This window comes from Schistocerca serialis, chromosome 4, assembly GCF_023864345.2.
Source record: "Schistocerca serialis cubense isolate TAMUIC-IGC-003099 chromosome 4, iqSchSeri2.2, whole genome shotgun sequence".
Taxonomy (NCBI): Eukaryota; Metazoa; Arthropoda; class Insecta; order Orthoptera; family Acrididae; genus Schistocerca; species Schistocerca serialis.
Window position 1 is genome coordinate 981824253 of NC_064641.1, and position 26087 is coordinate 981850339.

A 26087-nucleotide genomic window follows, 5' to 3' on the forward strand; every position below is an offset into this window, starting at 1 on the left:
ACCATTCCATTGACACTAGTTATAGATTCCGATGCTTCACTCCAGGTCTACTGTATCCATTGGACCTTCTTATTGACGATGAAACACAGAAAATGCATCGGAATTAAACAGAAAAGGCACAATGCCGACTTAAGTACGTGAAGACTGACTCTTCTTACTGACTATGTTTGAACCATTCCTGTGACACTAGTTATAGATTCTGATGCTTCACTTCAGGTTTACTGTATACCTTGGACCTTCTTATTGACGATGAAACACAGAAATTGCATCGGAATTAAATACAAAAGGCACAATGCCGACTTAAGTACAAGAAGACTGACTCTTCCCACTGTCTATGTTTTGAACCATTCCTGTGACACTAGTTTTGGATTCCGATGCTTCACTTCAGGTTTACTGTATCCCTCTGACCTTCTTATTGACGATGAAACACAGAAATTGCATCGGAATTAAATACAAAAGGCACAATGCCGCCTTAAGTACAAGAAGATTGACTCTTCCTACTGTCTATGTTGTGAACCATTCCTGTGACACTAGTTATAGATTCCGATGCTTCACTTCAGGTTTACTGTATCCCTCTGACTTTATTGCCCATGAAACACAGAAATTGCATCAGAAATAAATACAAAAGGCACAATGCCGAGTTAAGGACAAGAAGACTGACTCTTCTTACTGACTATGTTTTGAACCATTCCTGTGACTCCAGTTATAGATTCCGATGCTTCACTTCAGGTTTACTGTATCCCTCTGACCTACTTATTGACGATGAAACACATAAATTGCATCGTAATTAAATACAAAAAGCCACAATGCCGACTGAAGTACAAGAAAACTTACTCTTCTTACTGTCTATGATTTGAACGATTCCTGTGACACTAGTTATAGATTCCGATGCTTCACTTCAGGTTTACTGTTTCCCTTGGACCTTCTTATTGACGATGAAACACAGAAATTGCATCGGAATTAAATATAAAAGGAACAATGCCGACTTAAGTACAAGAAGACTGACTCTTACTACTGTCTATGTTTTGAACCAATTCTGTGACACTAGTTATAGAGTCCGATGTTTCAATTCAGATTTACTGTATCCCTTGGAACTTCTTATTGACGATGAAACACAGAAATTGCATCGGAATTAAATACAAAAGGGACAATGCCGACTTAAGTACCCGAAGACTGACTCTTCTTACTGACTATGTCTTGAACCATTCCTGTGACACTAGTTATAGATTCCGATGCTTCACTTCAGGTTTACAGTTTCCCTTGGACCTATGTATTGACGATGAAACACAGAAATTGCAACGGAATTAAATACAAAATGCAAATTGCCAATTTTAGTACACGAAGACTGACTCTCTTTACTGTCTATGTTTTGAACCATTCCTGTGACACTAGTTATGGATCCCGATGATACACTCCAGGTTTACTGTATCCCCTGGACCTTCTTATTGACGATGAAACACAGAAATTGCATCGGAATTAAATACAAAAGGCACAATGCCGACTTACGGACAAGAAGACTGACTCTTCTTACTGACTTAGTTTTGAACCATTCCTGTGACACTAGTTATAGAATCCGATGCTTCACTTCAGGTTTACTGTATACCGTGGACCTTCTTATTGACGATGAAACACAGAAAATGCATCGGAATTAAATACAAAAGGCACAATGCCGACATAAGTACAAGAAGGCTGATTCTTCCTACTGTCTATGTTTTGAACCATTCCTGTGACACTAGTTGTGGATTCCGATGCTTCACTTCAGGTTTACTTTATCCCTCTGACCTTCTTATTGACGATGAAACACATAAATTGCATCGGAATTAAATACAAAAGGCACAATGTCGACTTAAGGACAAGAAGACTGACTCTTCTTACTGTCTATGTTTGGAACCATTCCTGTGACACTAGTTATAGATTCCGATGCTTCACTTCAGGTTTACTGTATCCCACTCACCTTCTTATTGACGAAGAAACACAGAAATTGCATCGGAATTAAATACAAAAGGAACAATGCCGACTTAAGTACAAGAAGACTGACTCTTGGTACTGTCTATGTTTTGAACCAATTCTGTGACACTAGTTACAGAGTCCGATGTTTCACTTCAGGTTTACTGTATCCCTTGGAACTTCTTATTGACGATGAAACACAGAAATTGCATCGGAATTAAATACAAAAGGCACAATGCAGACTTAAGTACATGAAGTCCGACTCTTCTTACTGACGATGATTTGAACCATTCCTGTGACACTAGTTATAGATTCCGATGCTTCACTTCATTTTTACTGTATCCCTTGGACATTCTTTTTGACGATAAAACACAGAAATTGCATCGGAATTAAATACAAAAGGCACAATGCCGACTTAAGAAGACTGACTCTTCTTACTGTCTATGTTATGATCCATTCCTGTGACACTAGTTATAGATTCCGATGCTTCACTCCAGGTTTACTATATCCCTTGGACCTTCTTATTGACGATGAAACACAGAAATTGCATCGGAATTAAATACAAAAGGCACAATGCCGACTTAAGGACAAGAAGACTGACTCTTTTACTGACTATGTTTTGAACCATTACTGTGACACTAGTTATAGATACCGATGCTTCACTTCAGGTTTACTGTATCCCTCTGACCTTCTTATTGACGATGAAACTCAGAAATTGCATCGGAATTAAATACAAAAGGCACAATACCGACTTAAGTACAAGAAGACTGACTCTTCTTACGGTCTATGTATTGAAACATTCCATTGACACTAGTTATAGATTCCGATGCTTCACTCCAGGTTTACTGTATCCCTGGGACCTTCTTATTGACCATGAAACACAGAAATAACATCGGAATTAAGTAGAAAAGGCACAATGCCGACTTAAGAACAAGAAGACTGACTCTTCTTACCGACTATGTTTTGAACCACTCCTGTGACACTAGTTATAGATTCCGATGCTTCTCTTCAGGTTTAATGTATCCCTCTGACCTTCTTATTGACGATGAAACTCAGAAATTGCATCGGAATTAAATACAAAAGGCACAATGCCGACTAAGTACAAGAAGACTGACTCTTCTTACTGTCTATGAATTGAACCATTCCATTGACACTAGTTATAGATTCCGATGCTTCACTCCAGGTCTACTGTATCCATTGGACCTTCTTATTGACGATGAAACACAGAAAATGCATCGGAATTAAATAGAAAAGGCACAATGCCGACTTAAGTACAAGAAGACTGACTCTTCTTACTGACTATGTTTGAACCATTCCTGTGACACTAGTTATAGATTCCGATGCTTCACTTCAGGTTTACTGTATACCTTGGACCGTCTTATTGACGATGAAACACAGAAATTGCATCGGAATTAAATAAAAAAGGCACAATGCCGACTTAAGTACAAGAAGACTGACTCTTCCCACTGTCTATGTTTTGAACCATTCCTGTGACACTAGTTTTGGATTCCGATGCTTCACTTCAGGTTTACTGTATCCCTCTGACCTTCTTATTGACGATGAAACACAGAAATTGCATCGGAATTAAATACAAAAGGCACAATGCCGACTTAAGTACAAGAAGATTGACTCTTCCTACTGTCTATGTTGTGAACCATTCCTGTGACACTAGTTATAGATTCCGATGCTTCACTTCAGGTTTACTGTATCCCTCTGACTTTATTGCCCATGAAACACAGAAATTGCATCAGAAATAAACACAAAAGGCACAATGCCGAGTTAAGGACAAGAAGACTGACTCTTCTTACTGACTATGATTTGAACCATTCCTGTGACTCTAGTTATAGATTCCGATGCTTCACTTCAGGTTTACTGTATCCCTCTGACCTTCTTATTGACGATGAAACACATAAATTGCATCGTAATTAAATACAAAAAGCCACAATGCCGACTGAAGTACAAGAAAACTTACTCTTCTTACTGTCTATGATTTGAACGATTCCTGTGACACTAGTTATAGATTCCGATGCTTCACTTCAGGTTTACTGTTTCCCTTGGACCTTCTTATTGACGATGAAACACAGAAATTGAATCGGAATTAAATACAAAAGGAACAATGCCGACTTAAGTACAAGAAGACTGACTCTTACTACTGTCTATGTTTTGAACCAATTCTGTGACACTAGTTATAGAGTCCGATGTTTCACTTCAGATTTACTGTATCCCTTGGAACTTCTTATTGACGATGAAACACAGAAATTGCATCGGAATTAAATACAAAAAGGACAATGCCGACTTAAGTACCCGAAGACTGACTCTTCTTACTGACTATGTCTTGAACCATTCCTGTGACACTAGTTATAGATTCCGATGCTTCACTTCAGGTTTACAGTTTCCCTTGGACCTATGTATTGACGATGAAACACAGAAATTGCAACGGAATTAAATACAAAATGCAAATTGCCAATTTTAGTACACGAAGACTGACTCTTCTTACTGTCTATGTTTTGAACCATTCCTGTGACACTAGTTATGGATCCCGATGATACACTCCAGGTTTACTGTATCCCCTGGACCTTCTTATTGACGATGAAACACAGAAATTGCATCGCAATTAAATACTAACGGCACAATGCCGACTTACGGACAAGAAGACTGACTCTTCTTACTGTCTTAGTTTTGAACCATTCCTGTGACACTAGTTATAGAATCCGATGCTTCACTTCAGGTTTACTGTATACCTTGGACCTTCTTATTGACGATGAAACACAGAAAATGCATCGGAATTAAATACAAAAGGCACAATGCCGACATAAGTACAAGAAGGCTGATTCTTCCTACTGTCTATGTTTTGAACCATTCCTGTGACTCTAGTTGTGGATTCCGATGCTTCACTTCAGGTTTACTTTATCCCTCTGATCTTCTTATTGACGATGAAACACATAAATTGCATCGGAATTAAATACAAAAGGCACAATGTCGACTTAAGGACAAGAAGACTGACTCTTCTTACTGTCTATGTTTGGAACCATTCCTGTGACACTAGTTATAGATTCCGATGCTTCACTTCAGGTTTACTGTATCCCTCTGACATTATTGCAGATGAAACACATAAATTGCATCGGAATTAAATACAAAAGACACAATACCGACTTAAGGACAAGAAGACTGACTCTTCTTACTGACTATGTTTTGAACCATTCCTGTGACACTAGCAATAGGTTCCGATCCTTCACTTCAGGTTTACTGTATCCCTCTCACCTTCTTATTGGCGATGAAACAAAGAAATTGCATCGGAATTAAATACAAAAGGCATAATGCCGACTTAAGTACAAGAAGACTGACTCTTCTTACTGACTATGATTTGAACAATTCCTGTGACACTAGTTGTAGATCCCGATGCTTAACTTCAGGTTTACTGTATCCCTCTGACCTTATTGCCGATGAAACACAGAAATTGCATCGGAATTAAGTAGAAAAGGCACAATGCCGACTTAAGTACAAGAAGACCGACTCTTCTTACTGACTATGTTTTGAACCATTCCTGTGACACTAGTTATAGATTTCGATGCTTCACTTCAGGTTTACAGTATCCCTTGGACCTTTTTATTGACGATGAAACACAGAAATTGCATCGGAATTGAATACAAAAGGCAAAATGCCAATTTTAGTACACGAAGACTGACTCTTCTTACTGTCTATGTTTTGAACCATTCCTGTGACACTAGTTATGGATCCCGATGCTACACTCCAGGATTACTGTATCCCCTGGACCTTCTTATTGACGATGAAACACAGGAATTGTATCGGAATTAAATACAAAAGGCACAAAGCCGACTTAAGTACAAGAAGACTGACTCTTCCTACTGTCTATGTTTTGAACCATTCCTGTGACTCTAGTTATAGATTCCGATGCTTCACTTCAGGTTTACTGTATCCCTCTGACCTTATTGCCGATGAAACACAGAAATTTCATCGGAATTAAATACAAAAGGCACAATGGCGACCTAAGGACAAGAAGACAGACTGTTCATACTGACTATGGTTTGAACCATTCCTGTGACACTAGTTATAGATTCCGATGCTTCACTTCAGGTTTACTGTATCCCTGTGACCTTCTTATTGACGATGAAACACAGAGATTGCATCGGAATTAAATAGAAAAGGCACAATGCCGACTTAAGTACAAGAACACTGACTCATCTTACTGTCTATGTTTTGAACCATACCTGTGGCACTAGTTGTAGATTCCGATGCTTCACTTCAGGTTTACTGTACCCCTTGGACCTTCTTATACACGATGAAACACAGATATTGCATCGGAATTATATACAAAAGGCACAATGCCGACTTAAGTACATGAAGACCGAATCTTGTTACTGACAATGATTTGAACCATTCCTGTGACAGTAGTTTTAGATTCCGATGCTTCACTTCAATATTACTGCATCCCTTGGACATTCTTATTGACGATGAAACACAGAAATTGCATCGGAATTAAATATAAAAGGCACAATGCAGACTTAAGTACAAGAAGACTGACTCTTCTTACTGTCTATGTTATGAACCATTCCTGTGACACTAGTTATAGATTCCGATGCTTCACTCCAAGTTTACTATATCCCTTGGACCTTCTTACTGACGATGAAACACAGAAATTGCATCGGAATTAAATAGAAAAAGCACAATGCCGACTAAAGTACAAGTAGACTGACTCTTCTTAGTGATTATAGTTTGAACCATTGCTGTGACACTAGTTATAGATTCCGACGCTTTACTTCAGGTTTACTGTATACCTTGGACATTCTTATTGACGATGAAACACAGAAATTGCATCGGAATTAAATAGAAAAGACACAATGTCAACATAAGTACAAGAAGACTGTATCCTCTAAGTGTCTGTGTATTGAACCATTCCATTGACACTAGTTATAGATTCCGATGCTTCACCCCTGGTTTACTGTATCCCTTGGACCTTCTTATTGACGATGAAACACAGAAATTGCATCGGAATTAAATTGAAAAAGCACAATGCCGACTTAAGTACAAGAAGACTGACTTCTTACTGACTATGTTTTTAACCATTCCTGTGACACTAGTTATAGATTCCGATGCTTCACTTGAGGTTTACTGTATCCCTCTGACCTTCTTATTGACGATGAAGCACAGAAATTGCATCGGAATTAAATACAAAAGGCACAATGCCGAACTTAAGTACAAGAAGACTGACTCTTCTTACTGTCTATGAATTGAACCATTCCATTGACACTAGTTATAGATTCCGATGCTTCACTCCAGGTCTACTGTATCCCTTGGACCTTCTTATTGACGATGAAACACAGAAGTTGCATCGGAATTAAATAGAAAAGACACAATGCAGTCTTAAGTACAATGAGACTGACTCTTCTTACTGACTATGTTTTGAACTATTCCTGTGACACTAGTTATCGATTCCGATGCTTCGCTTCAGGTTTACTGTATCCCTCTGACCATCTTATTGATGATGAACCACTGAAATTGCATCGGAATTAAATAGAAAAAGCACAATGCCGACTTAAGTACAAGAAGACTGACTCTTCTTACTGACTATGTTTTGAACCATTCCGGTGACACTAGTTATAGATTCCGATGCTTCACTTCAGGTTTACTGTATCCCTCTGACCTTCTTATTGACGATGAAACACAGAAATTGCATCGTAATTAAATACAAAAGCCACAATGCCGACTTAAGTACAAGAGGACTGACTCTTCCTACTGTCTATGCTTTGAACCAATTCCGTGACACTAGTTATAGAGTCCGATGCTTCACGTCAGGTTTACTGTATCCCTTGGACCTTCTTATTGACGATGAATAACAGGAATTGCATCGGAATTAAATACACAAGGCACAATGCCGACTTAACTACAAGAAGACTGACTCTTCTTACTGTCTATATTTTGAACCATTCCAGTGACACTAGTTATAGATTCCGATGCTTAACTTCAGGTTTACTGTATCCCTCTGACCTTCTATTTGACGATGAAACACAGAAATTGCATCGGAATTAAATAGAAAAGGCACAATGCCGACTTGAGTGCAAGAAGACTGACTCTTCTTACTGTCTATGTCTTGAACCATTCCTGTGACACTAGTTATAGATTCCGATGCTTCACTCCAGGTTTACTGTATCCCTTGGACCTTCTTATTGACGATGAAACACAGAAATTGCATCGGAATTAAATTCAAAAGGGACAATGCCGACTTAAGTACAAGAGGACTGACTCTTCCTACTGTCTATGCTTTGAACCAATTCTGTGACACTAGTCCGAAGCTTCACTTCAGGTTTACTGTATCCCTTGGACCTTCTTATTGACGATGAATCACAGGAATTGCATCGGAATTAAATACACAAGGCACAATGCCGACTTAACTACAAGATGACTGACTCTTCTTACTGTCTATATTTTGAACCATTCCAGTGACACTAGTTATAGATTCCGATGCTTCACTTCAGGTTTACTGTATCCCTCTGACCTTCTATTTGACGATGAAACACAGAAATTGCATCGGAATTAAATAGAAAAGGCACAATGCCGACTTAAGTGCAAGAAGACTGACTTTTCTTACTGTCTATGTTTTGAACCATTCCTGTGACACTAGTTATAGATTCCGATGCTTCACTCCAGGTTTACTGTATCCCTTGGACCTTCTTATTGACGATGAAACACAGAAATTGCATCGGAATTAAATACAAAAGGCACAATGCCGACTTAAGTACAAGAAGACGGACTCTTCCCACTGTCTATGTTTTGAACCCTTCCTGTGACACTAGTTATAGATTCCGATGCTTCACTTCAGGTTTACTGTATCCCTCTGACCTTCTTATTGACAATGAAACACAGAAATCGCATCGGAATTAAATACAAAAGGCACAATGCCGACGTAAGTACAAGAAGACTGACTGTTCCTTCTGTCTATGTTTTGAACCATTCCTGTGACACTAGTTATAGATTCCGATGCTTCACTTCTCGTTTACTGTATCCCTCTGACTTTATTGCCGATGAAACACAGAAATTGCATCGGAATTAAATACACAAGGCACAATGCCGACTTAACTACAAGAAGACTGACTCTTCTTACTGTCTATATTTTGAACCATTCCAGTGACACTAGTTATAGATTCCGATGCTTCACTTCAGGTTTACTGTATCCCTCTGACCTTCTATTTGACGATGAAACACAGAAATTGCATCGGAATTAAATAGAAAAGGCACAATGCCGACTTAAGTGCAAGAAGACTGACTCTTCTTACTGTCTATGTTTTGAACCATTCATGTGACACTAGTTATAGATTCCGATGCTTCACTTCAGGTGTACTGTTTCCCGTGGACCTTCTTATTGACGATGAAACACCGAAATTGCATCGGAGTTAAATAGAAATCTCACAATGCCGACTCAAGTAAAAGATGACTGACTCTTCTTATTGTCTTTGTTTTGAACCATTCCTGTGGCACTAGTTATAGATTCCGATGCTTCACTCCAGGTTTACTGTTTACCTTGGACCTTCTTGTTGACGATGAAACACAGAAATTGCTTTGGAATTAAATAGTAAAGGCACAATGCCGACTTAAGTACAAGAAGACTGACTCATCTTAGTGATTATAGTTTGAACCATTGCTGTGACACTAGTTATAGATTCCGATGCTTTACTTCAGGTTTACTATATACCTTGGACATTCTTATTGACGATGAAACAAAGAAATTGCATCGGAATTAAATACAAAAGGCACAATGCCAACTTAAGTACAAGAATACTGACTCTTCTTCCTGTCTATGTTTCGAACCATCCCCGTGACACTAGTTATAGATTCCGATGCTTCACTCCAGGTTGACTCTATCCCTTGGACCTTCTAATTGACGATGATACACAGAAATTGCATCGGAATTAAATACAAAAGGCACAATGCCTACTTAAGTACAAGAAGACTAACTCTTCTTACTGACTATGATTTGAACCATTCCTGTTACACTAGTTATAGATTCCGATGCTTCACTTCAGGTTTTCTGTATACCTAGAACTTTCTTATTGGCGATGAAACACAGAAATTGCATCGGAATTAAATAGAAAAGGCTTAATGTCGACTTAAGTACAAGAAGACTGACTTTTCTTACTGTCTATGCTTTGAACCATTCCTGTGACACTAGTTATAGATTCCGATGCTTCACTCCAGGTTTACTGTAACCCTTGGACCTTCTTATTGACGATGAAACACAGAAATTGCATCGGAATTAAATAGAAAAGCCACAATGCTGACTTAAGTACAAGAAGACTGACTCTTCTTACTGACTATGTTTCGAACCATTCCTGTGACACTAGTTATAGATTCCGATGCCTCACTCCAGACTTACTGTATCCCTTGGACCTTCTTATTGACGATGAAACACAGAAATTGCATCGGAATTAAATACAAAAGGCACAATGCCGACTTAGGTACAAGAAGACTGACTCTTCTTACTGACTATGCTTTGAACCATTCCTGTGACATTAGTTATAGATTCCGATGCTTCACTTCAGGTTTACTGTATACCTTGAACATTCTTATTGACGATGAAATACAGAAATTGCATCGGAATTAAATAGAAAAGGCTTAATGTCGACTTAAGTACAAGAAGACTGACTTTTCTGACTGTCTATGTTTTGAACCATACCTGTGACACTAGTTTTGAATTCCGATGCTTCACCTCAGGTGTACTGTATCCCTCTGACCTTCGTATTGACAATGAAACACAGAAATTGCATCGGAATTAAATACAAATGGCACAATGCCGACTTAAGTACAAGAAGACTGACTCTTCCTACTGTCTATGTTTTGAACCATTCCTGTGACACTAGTTATAGATTCCGATGCTTCACTTCAGGTTTACTGTATCCCTCTGACCTTATTGCCGATGAAACACAGAAATTGCATCGGAATTAAATAGAAAAGGCACAATGTCGACTTAAGTACAAGAAGACTGACTCTTCCTACTGTCTATGTTTTGAACCATTCCTGTGACACTAGTTTTGTTTTCCGATGCTTCACCTAAGGTTTACTGTATCCCTCTGACCTTCTTATTGACAATGAAACACAGAAACGGCATCGGAATTAAATACAAATGGCACAATGCCGACTTAAGTACAAGAAGACTGACTCTTCCTACTGTCTATGTTTTGAACCATTCCTGTGACACTAGTTATAGATTCCGATGCTTCACTTCAGGTTTACTGTATCCCTCTGACCTTATTGCCGATGAAACACAGAAATTGCATCGGAATTAAATAGTAAAGGCACAATGCCGACTTAAGTACAAGAAGACTGACTCATCTTAGTGATTATAGTTTGAACCATTGCTGTGACACTAGTTATAGATTCCGATGCTTTACTTCAGGTTTACTGTATACCTTGGACATTCTTATTGACGATGAAATAAAGAAATTGCATCGGAATTAAATACAAAAGGCACAATGCCGACTTAAGTACAAGAATACTGACTCTTCTTACTGTCTATGTTTCGAACCATCCCCGTGACACTAGTTATAGATTCCGATGCTTCACTCCAGGTTGACTCTAACCCTTGGACCTTCTAATTGACGATGATACACAGAAATTGCATCGGAATTAAATACAAAAGGCACAATGCCTACTTAAGTACAAGAAGACTAACTCTTCTTACTGACTATGATTTGAACCATTCCTGTTACACTAGTTATAGATTCCGATGCTTCACTTCAGGTTTTCTGTATACCTGGAACTTTCTTATTGGCGATGAAACACAGAAATAGCATCGGAATTAAATAGAAAAGGCTTAATGTCGACTTAAGTACAAGAAGACTGACTTTTCTTACTGTCTATGCTTTGAACCATTCCTGTGACACTAGTTATAGATTCCGATGCTTCACTCCAGGTTTACTGTAGCCCTTGGACCTTCTTATTGACGATGAAACACAGAAATTGCATCGGAATTAAATAGAAAAGCCACAATGCTGACTTAAGTACAAGAAGACTGACTCTTCTTACTGACTATGCTTTGAACCATTCCTGTGACACTAGTTATAGATTCCGATGCCTCACTCCAGACTTACTGTATCCCTTGGACCTTCTTATTGACGATGAAACACAGAAATTGCATCGGAATTAAATACAAAAGGCACAATGCCGACTTAGGTACAAGAAGACTGACTCTTCTTACTGACTATGCTTTGAACCATTCCTGTGACATTAGTTATAGATTCCGATGCTTCACTTCAGGTTTACTGTATACCTTGAACTTTCTTATTGACGATGAAATACAGAAATTGCATCGGAATTAAATAGAAAAGGCTTAATGTCGACTTAAGTACAAGAAGACTGACTTTTCTTACGGTCTATGTTTTGAACCATACCTGTGACACTAGTTTTGAATTCCGATGCTTCACCCCAGGAGTACTGTATCCCTCTGACCTTCGTATTGACAATGAAACACAGAAATTGCATCGGAATTAAATACAAATGGCACAATGCCGACTTAAGTACAAGAAGACTGACTCTTCCTACTGTCTATGTTTTGAACCATTCCTGTGACACTAGTTATAGATTCCGATGCTTCACTTCAGGTTTACTGTATCCCTCTGACCTTATTGCCGATGAAACACAGAAATTGCATCGGAATTAAATAGAAAAGGCACAATGTCGACTTAAGTACAAGAAGACTGACTCTTCCTACTGTCTATGTTTTGAACCATTCCTGTGACACTAGTTTTGTTTTCCGATGCTTCACCTAAGGTTTACTGTATCCCTCTGACCTTCTTATTGACAATGAAACACAGAAACGGCATCGGAATTAAATACAAAAGGCTCAATGCCGACTTAAGTACTAGAAGACTGACTCTTCTTACTGACTATGTTTTGAACCATTCTTGTGACACTAGTTATAGATTCCGATGCTTCACTTCAGGTTTACTGTATACCTTGTACCTTCTTATTGACGATGTAACACAGAAATTGCATCGGAATTAAATACAAAAGGCACAATGCCGACTTAAGTACAAGGAGACTGACTCTTCTTACTGACTATGTTTGAACCATTCCTGTGTCACTAGTTACTGATTCCGATGCTTCACTCCAGGTTTACTGTATCCCTTGGACCTTCTTATTGACGATGAAACACAGAATTTGCATCCGAATTAAATACCAAAGGCACAATGCCGACTTATGGACAAGAAGACTGATTCTTCTTACTGACAATGTTCTGAACCTATCCTGTAACACTAGCTATAGATTCCGATGCTTCACACCAGGTTTACTGTATCCCTTGGACCTTCTTATTGACGATGAAACACAGAAATTGCATCGGAATTAAATAGAAATGGCACAATGCCGACTTAAGTACAAGAAGACTGACGCTTCTTACTGACTATGTTTTTCAACCATTCCTGTGACACTAGTTATAGATTCCGGTGCTTCACTCCAGGTTTACTGTTTCCCTTGGACCTTCTTATTAACAATGAAACACAGAAATTGCATCGGAATTAAATACAAAATGCACAATGCCGACTTAAGTACAAGAAGACTGACTCTTCTTACTGACTATGTTTGAACCATTCCTGTGTCACTAGTTACTGATTCCGATGCTTCACTCCAGGTTTACAGTATCCCTTGGACCTTCTTATTGACGATGAAACACAGAATTTGCATCGGAATTAAATACCAAAGGCACAATGCCGACTTATGGACAAGAAGACTGACTCTTCTTACTGACAATGTTCTGAACCATTCCTGTGACACTAGCTATAGATTCCGATGCTTCACTTCAGGTTTAGTGTATCCCTCTGACCTTCTTCTTGACGATGAAACACAGAAATTGCATCGGAATTAAATACAAAAGGCACAATGCCGACTTATGGACAAGAAGACTGACTCTTCTTACTGACAATGTTCTGAACCATTCCTGTAACACTAGCTATAGATTCCGATGCTTCACTCCAGGTTTACTGTATCCCTCTGACCTTCTTATTGACGATGAAACACAGAAATTGCATCGGAATTAAATAGAACAGGCACAATGCCGACTTAAGTACAAGAAGACTGACTCTTCTTACTGTCTATGTTTTGAACCATTCCTGTGACACTAGTTATAGATGCCGATGCTTCACTCCAGGTTTACCGTATCCCTTGGACCTTCTTATTGACGATGAAACACAGATATTGCATCGGAATTAAATAGAAAAGGCACAATGCCGACTTAAGTACAAGAGGACGGACTGTTCCTACTGTCTATGTTTTGAACCATTCCTATGAAACTAGTTATAAATTCCGGTGATTCACTCCAGGTTTACTGTTTCCCTTGGACCTTCTTATTGACGATGAAACACAGATATTGCATCAAAGTTAAATAGAAAAGGCACAATGCCGACTTAAGTACAAGAAGACTGACGCTTCTTACTGACTATGATTTGAACCATTCCTGTGACACTAGTTATAGATTCCGATGCTTCACTTCAGGTTTACTGTATCCCTTGGACCTTCTTATTGACGATGAAACTCATTTATTGCATCGGAATGAAATAGAGAAGGCACAATGCCGACTTAAGTACAAGAAGACTGACTCCTCATACTGTCTATGTTTTGAACCATTCCTGTGGCACTAGTTATAGATTCCAATGCTTCACTTCAGGTTTACTGTGTCCCTCTGACCTTCTTATTGACGATGAAACACAGAAATTGCATCGGAATTAAATACAAAAGGCACAATGCCGACTTAAGTACAAGAAGACTGACTCTTCTTACTGACTATGTTTTGAACCATTCTCGTGACACTAGTTATAGATTCCGATGCATCACTTCAGGTTTACTGTATCCCTCTGACCTTCCTATAGACGATGAAACACAGAAATTGCATCGGAATTAAATAGAACAGGCACAATGCCGACTTAAGTACAAGAAGACTGACTCTTCTTACTGTCTATGTTTTGAACCATTCCTGTGACACTAGTTATAGATGCCGATGCTTCACTCCAGGTTTACTGTATCCCTTGGACCTTCTTATTGACGATGAAACACAGATATTGCATCGGAATTAAATAGAAAAGGCACAATGCCGACTTAAGTACAAGAGGACGGACTGTTCCTACTGTCTATGTTTTGAACCATTCCTATGACACTAGTTATAAATTCCGGTGCTTCACTCCAGGTTTACTGTTTCCCTTGGACCTTCTTATTGACGATGAAACACAGATATTGCATCAAAGTTAAATAGAAAAGGCACAATGCCGACATAAGTACAAGAAGACTGACGCTTCTTACTGACTATGATTTGAACCATTCCTGTGACACTAGTTATAGATTCCGATGCTTCACTTCAGGTTTACTGTATCCCTTGGACCTTCTTATTGACGATGAAACTCATTTATTGCATCGGAATGAAATAGAAAAGGCACAATGCCGACTTAAGTACAAGAAGACTGACTCCTCATACTGTCTATGTTTTGAACCATTCCTGTGGCACTAGTTATAGATTCCAATGCTTCACTTCAGGTTTACTGTGTCCCTCTGACCTTCTTATTGACGATGAAACACAGAAATTGCATCGGAATTAAATACAAAAGGCACAATGCCGACTTAAGTACAAGAAGACTGACTCTTCTTACTGACTATGTTTTGAACCATTCTCGTGACACTAGTTATAGATTCCGATGCATCACTTCAGGTTTACTGTATCCCTCAGACCTTCCTATAGACGATGAAACACAGAAATTGCATCGGAATTAAATACAAAAGGCACAATGCCGACTTAAGTACAAGAAGACTGACGCTTCTTACTGACTATGTTTTGAACCATTCCTGTGACACTAGTTATAGATTCCGATGCTTCACTTCAGGTTTACTGTATCCCTCTGACCTTATTGCCGATGAAACAAAGAAATTGCATCGGAATTAAATACAAAAGGCACAATGCCGACTTAAGTACAAGAAGACTGACTCTTCTTAATGACTATGTTTGAACCATTCCTGTGTCACTAGTTACTGATTCCGATGCTTCACTCCAGGTTTACTGTATCCCTTGGACCTTCTTATTGACGATGAAACACAGAATTTGCATCCGAATTAAATACCAAAGGCACAATGCCGACTTATGGACAAGAAGACTGATTCTTCTTACTGACAATGTTCTGAACCATGCCTGTAACACTAGGTATAGATTCCGATGCTTCACACCAGGTTTGCTGTATCCCTTGGACCTTCTTATTGACGATGAAACACAGAAATTGCATCGGAATTAAATAGAAATGGCACAATGCCGACTTAAGTACAAGAAGACTGACGCTTCTTACTGACTATGTTTTTCAACCATTCCTGTGACACTAGTTATAGATTCCGGTGCTTCACTCCAGGTTTACTGTTTCCCTTGGACCTTCTTATTGACGATGAAACACAGAAATTGCATCAAAGTTAAATAGAAAAGGCACAATGCCGACTTAAGTACAAGAAGACTGACGCTTCTTACTGACTAGGTTTTTCAACCATTCCTGTGACACTAGTTATAGATTCCGGTGCTTCACTCCAGGTTTACTGTTTCCCTTGGACCTTCTTATTGACGATGAAACACAGAATTTGCATCGGAATTAAATACCAAAGGCACAATGCCGACTTATGGACAAGAAGACTGACTCTTCTTACTGACAATGTTCTGAACCATTCCTGTGACACTAGCTATAGATTCCGATGCTTCACTTCAGGTTTACTGTATCCCTCTGACCTTCTTCTTGACGATGAAACACAGAAATTGCATCGGAATTAAATACAAAAGGCACAATGCCGACTTATGGACAAGAAGACTGACTCTTCTTACTGACAATGTTCTAAACCATTCCTGTAACACTAGCTATAGATTCCGATGCTTCACTCCAGGTTTACTGTATCCCTCTGACCTTCTTATTGACGATGAAACACAGAAATTGCATCGGAATTAAATAGAACAGGCACAATGCCGACTTAAGTACAAGAAGACTGACTCTTCTTACTGTCTATGTTTTGAACCATTCCGGTGACACTAGTTATAGATTCCGATGCTTCACTCCAGGTTTACTGTATCCCTTGGACCTTCTTATTGACGATGAAACACAGATATTGCATCGGAATTAAATAGAAAAGGCACAATGCCGAGTTAAGTACAAGAGGACGGACTGTACCTACTGTCTATGTTTTGATCCATTCCTATGACACTAGTTATAAATTCCGGAGCTTCACTCCAGGTTTACTGTTTCCCTTGGACCTTCTTATTGACGATGAAACACAGAAATTGCATCAAAGTTAAATAGAAAAGGCACAATGACGACTTAAGTACAAGAAGACTGACGCTTCTTACTGACTATGATTTGAACCATTCCTGTGACACTAGTTATAGATTCCGATGCTTCACTTCAGGTTTACTGTATCCCTTGGACCTTCTTATTGACGATGAAACTCAGATATTGCATCGGAATGAAATAGAAAAAGCACAATGCCGCCTTAAGTACAAGAAGACTGATTCTTCATACTGTCTATGTTATGAACCATTCCTGTGGCACTAGTTATAGATTCCAATGCTTCACTTCAGGTTTACTGTGTCCCTCTGACCTTCTTATTGACGATGAAACACAGAAATTGCATCGGAATTAAATAGAAAAGGCACAATGCCGACTTAAGTACAAGAAGACTGACTCTTCTTACTGACTATGTTTTGAACCATTCTCGTGACACTAGTTATAGATTCCGATGCATCACTTGAGGTTTACTGTATCCCTCTGACCTTCCTATAGACGATGAAACACAGAAATTGCATCGGAATTAAATACAAAAGGCACAATGCCGACTTAAGTACAAGAAGACTGACTCTTCATACTGTCTATGTTTTGAACCATTCCTGTGACACTAGTTATAGATTCCAATGCTTCACTTCAGGTTTACTGTATCCCTCTGACCTTCTTATTGACGATGAAACACAGAAATTGCATCGGAATTAAATACAAAACGCACAATGCCGACTTAAGTACAAGAAGACTGACTCTTCTTACTGACTATGTTTTGAACCATTCTCGTGACACTAGTTATAGATTCCGTTGCATCACTTCAGGTTTACTGTATCCCTTAAACCTTCTTATTGACGATGAAACACAGAAATTGCATCGGAATTAAATACAAAAGGCACAATGCCGACTTAAGTACAAGAAGACTGACTCTTCTTACTGACTATGTTTTGAACCATTCCTGTGTCACTAGTTATAGATTCCGATGCTTCACTTCAGGTTTACAGTATACCTTGGACTATCTAATAGACGATGAAACACAGAAATTGCATCGGAATAAAATAGAAAAGGCACAATGCCGACTTAAGTACAAGAAGACTGACTCTTCTCACTGTCTATGATTTGAACCATTTCTATGACACTAGTTATAGATTCCGATGCTTCACTTCAGGTTCACTGTCTCCCTTGGACCTTCTTATTGACGATGAAACACAGAAATTGCATCAGAATTAAATACAAAAGTCACAATACCGACTTAAGTACAAGAAGACTGACTCTTCTTACTGTCTATGTTTTGAACCATTCCTGTGACACTAGTTATAGATTCCGATGCTTCACTTCAGGATTACTGTATCCCTCTGATCTTCTTATTGACGATGAAACACTGAAATTGCATCGGAATTAAATACAAAAGGCACAATGCCGATTTAAGGACAAGAAGACTGACTCTTTTTACTGACTATGTTTTGAACCATTCCTGTGACACTACTTATGGATTCGGATGCTTCAATTTTGGTTTACTGTATCCCTCTGACCTTCATATTGAAGATGAAACACAGGAATTGCATCCGAATTAAATAGAAAAGGCACAATGCCGACTAAAGTACAACACAACTGACTTTTCTTACTCTCTATGTTTTGAACCATTGCTGTGACACTTGTTATAGATTCCGATGCTTCACTTCAGGTTTACTGTATCCCTCTGATCTTCTTATTGACGATTAAACACAGAAATTGCATCGTTATTAAATACAAAAGGCACAATGCCACCCTAAGTACAAGAGGACTGATCCTTCTTACTGTCTATGTTTCGAACCATTCCTGAGACACTAGTTATAGATTCCGATGCTTGACTTCAGGTTTACTGTATCCCTCTGGCCTTCTTATTGATGATGAAACACAGAAATCCATCGGAAGTAAATACAAAAGGCACAATGCAGACTTAAGTACAAGAAGACTGACTCTTCTTACTGACTATGTTTTGAACCATTCCTGTGACACTAGTTATAGATTGCGATGCTTCACTTCAGGTTTGCTGTATCCTTCTGACCTTCCTATTGACGATGAAACACAGAATTTGCATCGGAATTAAATACAAAAGGCACAATGACGACTTAAGTACAAGAAGACTGACTCTTCCTACTGTCTATGATTTGAACCATTCCTGTGAACTAGTTATAGATTCCGATGCTTCAATTCAGGTTTACTGTATCCCTCTGACCTTCTTATTGACGATGAAACACAGAAATTGCATCGGATTTAAATACAAAACGCACAATGGTGACTTAAGTACAAGAAGACTGACTCTTTTTACTGACTATGTTTTGAACCATTCCTGTGAGACTAGTTATAGATTCCGATGCTTCACTTCAGGATTACTGTATCCCTCTGATCTTCTTATTGACGATGAAACACAGAAATTGCATCGGAATTAAATACAAAATGCACAATGCCGACTTAAGGACAAGAAGACTGTCTCTTTTTACTGACTATGTTTTGAACCATTCCTGTGACACTAGTTATAGATTCCGATGCTTCACTCCAGGTTTACTGTTTCCCTTGGACCTTCTTACTGACGATGAAACACAGAAATTGCATCGGAATTAAATACAAAATGCACAATGACGACTTAAGTAAAGAAGACTGACTCTTCTTACTGACTATGTTATGAACCATTCCTGTGACACTAGTTATAGATTCCGATGCTTCACTTCAGGTTTACTGTGTCCCTCTGACCTTCTTATTGATGATGAAACACAGAAATCCATCCGAATTAAATACCAAAGGCACAATGCCGACTTATGGACAAGAAGACTGATTCTTCTTACTGACAATGTTCTGAACCATTCCTGTAACACTAGCTATAGGTTCCGATGCTTCACACCAGGTTTACTGTATCCCTTGGACCTTCTTATTGACGATGAAACACAGAAATAGCATCGGAATTAAATAGAAATGGCAAAATGCCGACTTAAGTACAAGAAGACTGACGCTTCTTACTGACTATGTTTTTCAACCATTCCTGTGACACTAGTTATAGATTCCGATGCTTCACTCCAGGTTTACTGTTTCCCTTGGACCTTCTTACTGACGATGAAACACAGAAATTGCATCGGAATTAAATACAAAATGCACAATGACGACTTAAGTAAAGAAGACTGACTCTTCTTACTGACTATGTTTGAACAATTCCTGTGTCACTAGTTACTGATTCCGATGCTTCACTCCAGGTTTACTGTATCCCTTGGACCTTCTTATTGACGATGAAACACAGAATTTGCATTGGAATTAAATACCAAAGGCACAATGCCGACTTATGGACAAGAAGACTGACTCTTCTTACTGCCAATGTTCTGAACCATTCCTGTGACACTAACTATAGATTCCGATGCTTCACTTCAGGTTTACTGTATCCCTCTGACCTTCTTCTTGACGATGAAACACAGAAATTGCATCGGAATTAAATACAAAAGGCACAATGCCGACTTATGGACAAGCAGACTGACTCTTCTTACTGACAATGTTCTGAACCATTCCTGTAACACTAGCTATAGATTCCGATGCTTCACTCCAGGTTTACTGTATCCCTCTGACCTTCTTATTGACGATGAAATACAGAAATTGCATCGGAATTAAATAGAACAGGCAAAATGCCGACTTAAGTACAAGAAGACTGACTCTTCTTACTGACTATGTTTTGAACCATTCTCGTGACACTAGTTATAGATTCCGATGCATCACTTGAGGTTTACTGTATCCCTCTGACCTTCCTATAGACGATGAAACACAGATATTGCATCGGAATTAAATAGAAAAGGCGCAATGCCGACTTAAGTACAAGAGGACGGACTGTTCCTACTGTCTATGTTTTGAACCATTCCTATGACACTAGTTATAAATTCCGGTGCTTCACTTCAGGTTTACTGTATCCCTCTGACCTTCTTCTTGACGATGAAACACAGAAATTGCATCAAAGTTAAATAGAAAAGGCACAATGCCGACTTAAGTACAAGAAGACTGACGCTTCTTACTGACTATGATTTGAACCATTCCTGTGACACTAGTTATAGATTCCGATGCTTCACTTCAGGTTTACTGTATCCCTTGGACCTTCTTATTGACGATGAAACTCAGATATTGCATCGGAATTAAATACAAAAGGCACAATGCCGACTTAAGTACAAGAAGACTGACTCTTCTAACTGACTATGTTTTGAACCATTCTCGTGACACTAGTTATAGATTCCGATGCATCACTTCAGGTTTACTGTATCCCTCTGACCTTCCTATAGACGATGAAACACAGAAATTGCATCGGAATTAAATACAAAAGGCACAATGCCGACTTAAGTACAAAAAGACTGACTCTTCATACTGTCTATGCTTTGAACCAATCCTGTGACACTAGTTATAGATTCCAATGCTTCACTTCAGGTTTACTGAATCCCTCTGACCTTCTTATTGACGATGAAACACAGAAATTGCATCGGAATTAAATACAAAACACACAATGCCGACTTAAGTACAAGAAGACTGACTCTTCTTACTGACTATGTTTTGAACCATTCTCGTGACACTAGTTATAGATTCCGATGCATCACTTCAGGTTTACTGTATCCCTTAAACCTTCTTATTGACGATGAAACACAGAAATTGCATCGGAATTAAATACAAAAGGCACAATGCCGACTTAAGTACAAGAAAACTGACTCTTCTTACTGACTATGTTTTGAACCATTCCTGTGTCACTACTTATAGATTCCGATGCTTCACTTCAGGTTTACAGTATACCTTGGACTATCTAATAGACGATGAAACACAGAAACTGCATCGGAATAAAATAGAAAAGGCACAATGCCGACTTAAGTACAAGAAGACTGACTCTTCTCACTGTCTATGATTTGAACCATTTCTATGACACTAGTTATAGATTCCGATGCTTCACTTCAGGTTTACTGTCTCCCTTGGACCTTCTTATTGACGATGAAACACAGAAATTGCATCGGAATTAAATACAAAAGTCACAATACCGACTTAATTACAAGAAGACTGACTCTTATTACTGTCTATGCTTTGAACCATTCCTGTGACACTAGTTATAGATTCCGATGCTTCACTTCAGGTTTGCTGTATCCCTCTGACCTTCTTATTGACGATGAAAGACAGAATTTGCATCGGAATTAAATACAAAAGGCACAATGACGACTTAAGTACAAGAAGACTGACTCTTCCTACTGTCTATGATTTGAACCATTCCTGTGACACTAGTTATAGATTCCGATGCTTCACTTCAGGTTTACTGTATCCCTCTGACCTTCTTATTGACGATGAAACACAGAAATTGCATCGGAATTAAATACAAAACGCACAATGCCGACTTAAGTACAAGAAGACTGACTCTTCTTACTGACTATGTTTTGAACCATTCCTGTGTCACTAGTTATAGATTCCGATGCTTCACTTCAGGTTTACAGTATACCTTGGACTATCTAATAGACGATGAAACACAGAAATTGCATCGGAATAAAATAGAAAAGGCACAATGCCGACTTAAGTACAAGAAGACTGACTCTTCTTACTGACTATGTTTTGAACCATTCTCGTGACACTAGTTATAGATTCCGATGCATCACTTGAGGTTTACTGTATCCCTCTGACCTTCCTATAGACGATGAAACACAGAAATTGCATCGGAATTAAATACAAAAGGCACAATGCCGACTTAAGTACAAGAAGACTGACGCTTCTTACTGACTAGGTTTTTCAACCATTCCTGTGACACTAGTTATAGATTCCGGTGCTTCACTCCAGGTTTACTGTTTCCCTTGGACCTTCTTATTGACGATGAAACACAGAATTTGCATCGGAATTAAATACCAAAGGCACAATGCCGACTTATGGACAAGAAGACTGACTCTTCTTACTGCCAATGTTCTGAACCATTCCTGTGACACTAGCTATAGATTCCGATGCTTCACTTCAGGTTTACTGTATCCCTCTGACCTTCTTCTTGACGATGAAACACAGAAATTGCATCGGAATTAAATACAAAAGGCACAATGCCGACTTATGGACAAGAAGACTGACTCTTCTTACTGACAATGTTCTAAACCATTCCTGTAACACTAGCTATAGATTCCGATGCTTCACTCCAGGTTTACTGTATCCCTCTGACCTTCTTATTGACGATGAAACACAGAAATTGCATCGGAATTAAATAGAACAGGCACAATGCCGACTTAAGTACAAGAAGACTGACTCTTCTTACTGTCTATGTTTTGAACCATTCCGGTGACACTAGTTATAGATTCCGATGCTTCACTCCAGGTTTACTGTATCCCTTGGACCTTCTTATTGACGATGAAACACAGATATTGCATCGGAATTAAATAGAAAAGGCACAATGCCGAGTTAAGTACAAGAGGACGGACTGTTCCTACTGTCTATGTTTTGATCCATTCCTATGACACTAGTTATAAATTCCGGAGCTTCACTCCAGGTTTACTGTTTCCCTTGGACCTTCTTATTGACGATGAAACACAAAAATTGCATCAAAGTTAAATAGAAAAGGCACAATGACGACTTAAGTACAAGAAGACTGACGCTTCTTACTGACTATGATTTGAACCATTCCTGTGACACTAGTTATAGATTCCGATGCTTCACTTCAGGTTTACTGTATCCCTTGGACCTTCTTATTGACGATGAAACTCAGATATTGCATCGGAATGAAATAGAAAAGGCACAATGCCGCCTTAAGTACAAGAAGACTGACTCTTCATACTGTCTATGTTTTGAACCATTCCTGTGGCACTAGTTATAGATTCCAATGCTTCACTTCAGGTTTACTGTGTCCCTCTGACCTTCTTATTGACGATGAAACACAGAAATTGCATCGGAATTAAATAGAAAAGGCACAATGCCGACTTAAGTACAAGAAGACTGACTCTTCTTACTGACTATGTTTTGAACCATTCTCGTGACACTAGTTATAGATTCCGATGCATCACTTGAGGTTTACTGTATCCCTCTGACCTTCCTATAGACGATGAAACACAGAAATTGCATCGGAATTAAATACAAAAGGCACAATGCCGACTTAAGTACAAGAAGACTGACTCTTCATACTGTCTATGTTTTGAACCATTCCTGTGACACTAGTTATAGATTCCAATGCTTCACTTCAGGTTTACTGTATCCCTCTGACCTTCTTATTGACGATGAAACACAGAAATTGCATCGGAATTAAATACAAAACGCACAATGCCGACTTAAGTACAAGAAGACTGACTCTTCTTACTGACTATGTTTTGAACCATTCTCGTGACACTAGTTATAGATTCCGTTGCATCACTTCAGGTTTACTGTATCCCTTAAACCTTCTTATTGACGATGAAACACAGAAATTGCATCGGAATTAAATACAAAAGGCACAATGCCGACTTAAGTACAAGAAGACTGACTCTTCTTACTGACTATGTTTTGAACCATTCCTGTGTCACTAGTTATAGATTCCGATGCTTCACTTCAGGTTTACAGTATACCTTGGACTATCTAATAGACGATGAAACACAGAAATTGCATCGGAATAAAATAGAAAAGGCACAATGCCGACTTAAGTACAAGAAGACTGACTCTTCTCACTGTCTATGATTTGAACCATTTCTATGACACTAGTTATAGATTCCGATGCTTCACTTCAGGTTCACTGTCTCCCTTGGACCTTCTTATTGACGATGAAACACAGAAATTGCATCAGAATTAAATACAAAAGTCACAATACCGACTTAAGTACAAGAAGACTGACTCTTCTTACTGTCTATGTTTTGAACCATTCCTGTGACACTAGTTATAGATTCCGATGCTTCACTTCAGGATTACTGTATCCCTCTGATCTTCTTATTGACGATGAAACACTGAAATTGCATCGGAATTAAATACAAAAGGCACAATGCCGACTTAAGGACAAGAAGACTGACTCTTTTTACTGACTATGTTTTGAACCATTCCTGTGACACTACTTATGGATTCGGATGCTTCAATTTTGGTTTACTGTATCCCTCTGACCTTCATATTGAAGATGAAACACAGGAATTGCATCGGAATTAAATAGAAAAGGCACAATGCCGACTAAAGTACAACACAACTGACTTTTCTTACTCTCTATGTTTTGATCCATTGCTGTGACACTTGTTATAGATTCCGATGCTTCACTTCAGGTTTACTGTATCCCTCTGATCTTCTTATTGACGATTAAACACAGAAATTGCATCGTTATTAAATACAAAAGGCACAATGCCACCCTAAGTACAAGAGGACTGATCCTTCTTACTGTCTATGTTTTGAACCATTCCTGAGACACTAGTTATAGATTCCGATGCTTGACTTCAGGTTTACTGTATCCCTCTGGCCTTCTTATTGATGATGAAACACAGAAATCCATCGGAAGTAAATACAAAAGGCACAATGCCGACTTATGGACAAGAAGACTGACTCTTCTTACTGACAATGTTCTAAACCATTCCTGTAACACTAGCTATAGATTCCGATGCTTCACTCCAGGTTTACTGTATCCCTCTGACCTTCTTATTGACGATGAAACACAGAAATTGCATCGGAATTAAATAGAACAGGCACAATGCCGACTTAAGTACAAGAAGACTGACTCTTCTTACTGTCTATGTTTTGAACCATTCCGGTGACACTAGTTATAGATTCCGATGCTTCACTCCAGGTTTACTGTATCCCTTGGACCTTCTTATTGACGATGAAACACAGATATTGCATCGGAATTAAATAGAAAAGGCACAATGCCGAGTTAAGTACAAGAGGACGGACTGTTCCTACTGTCTATGT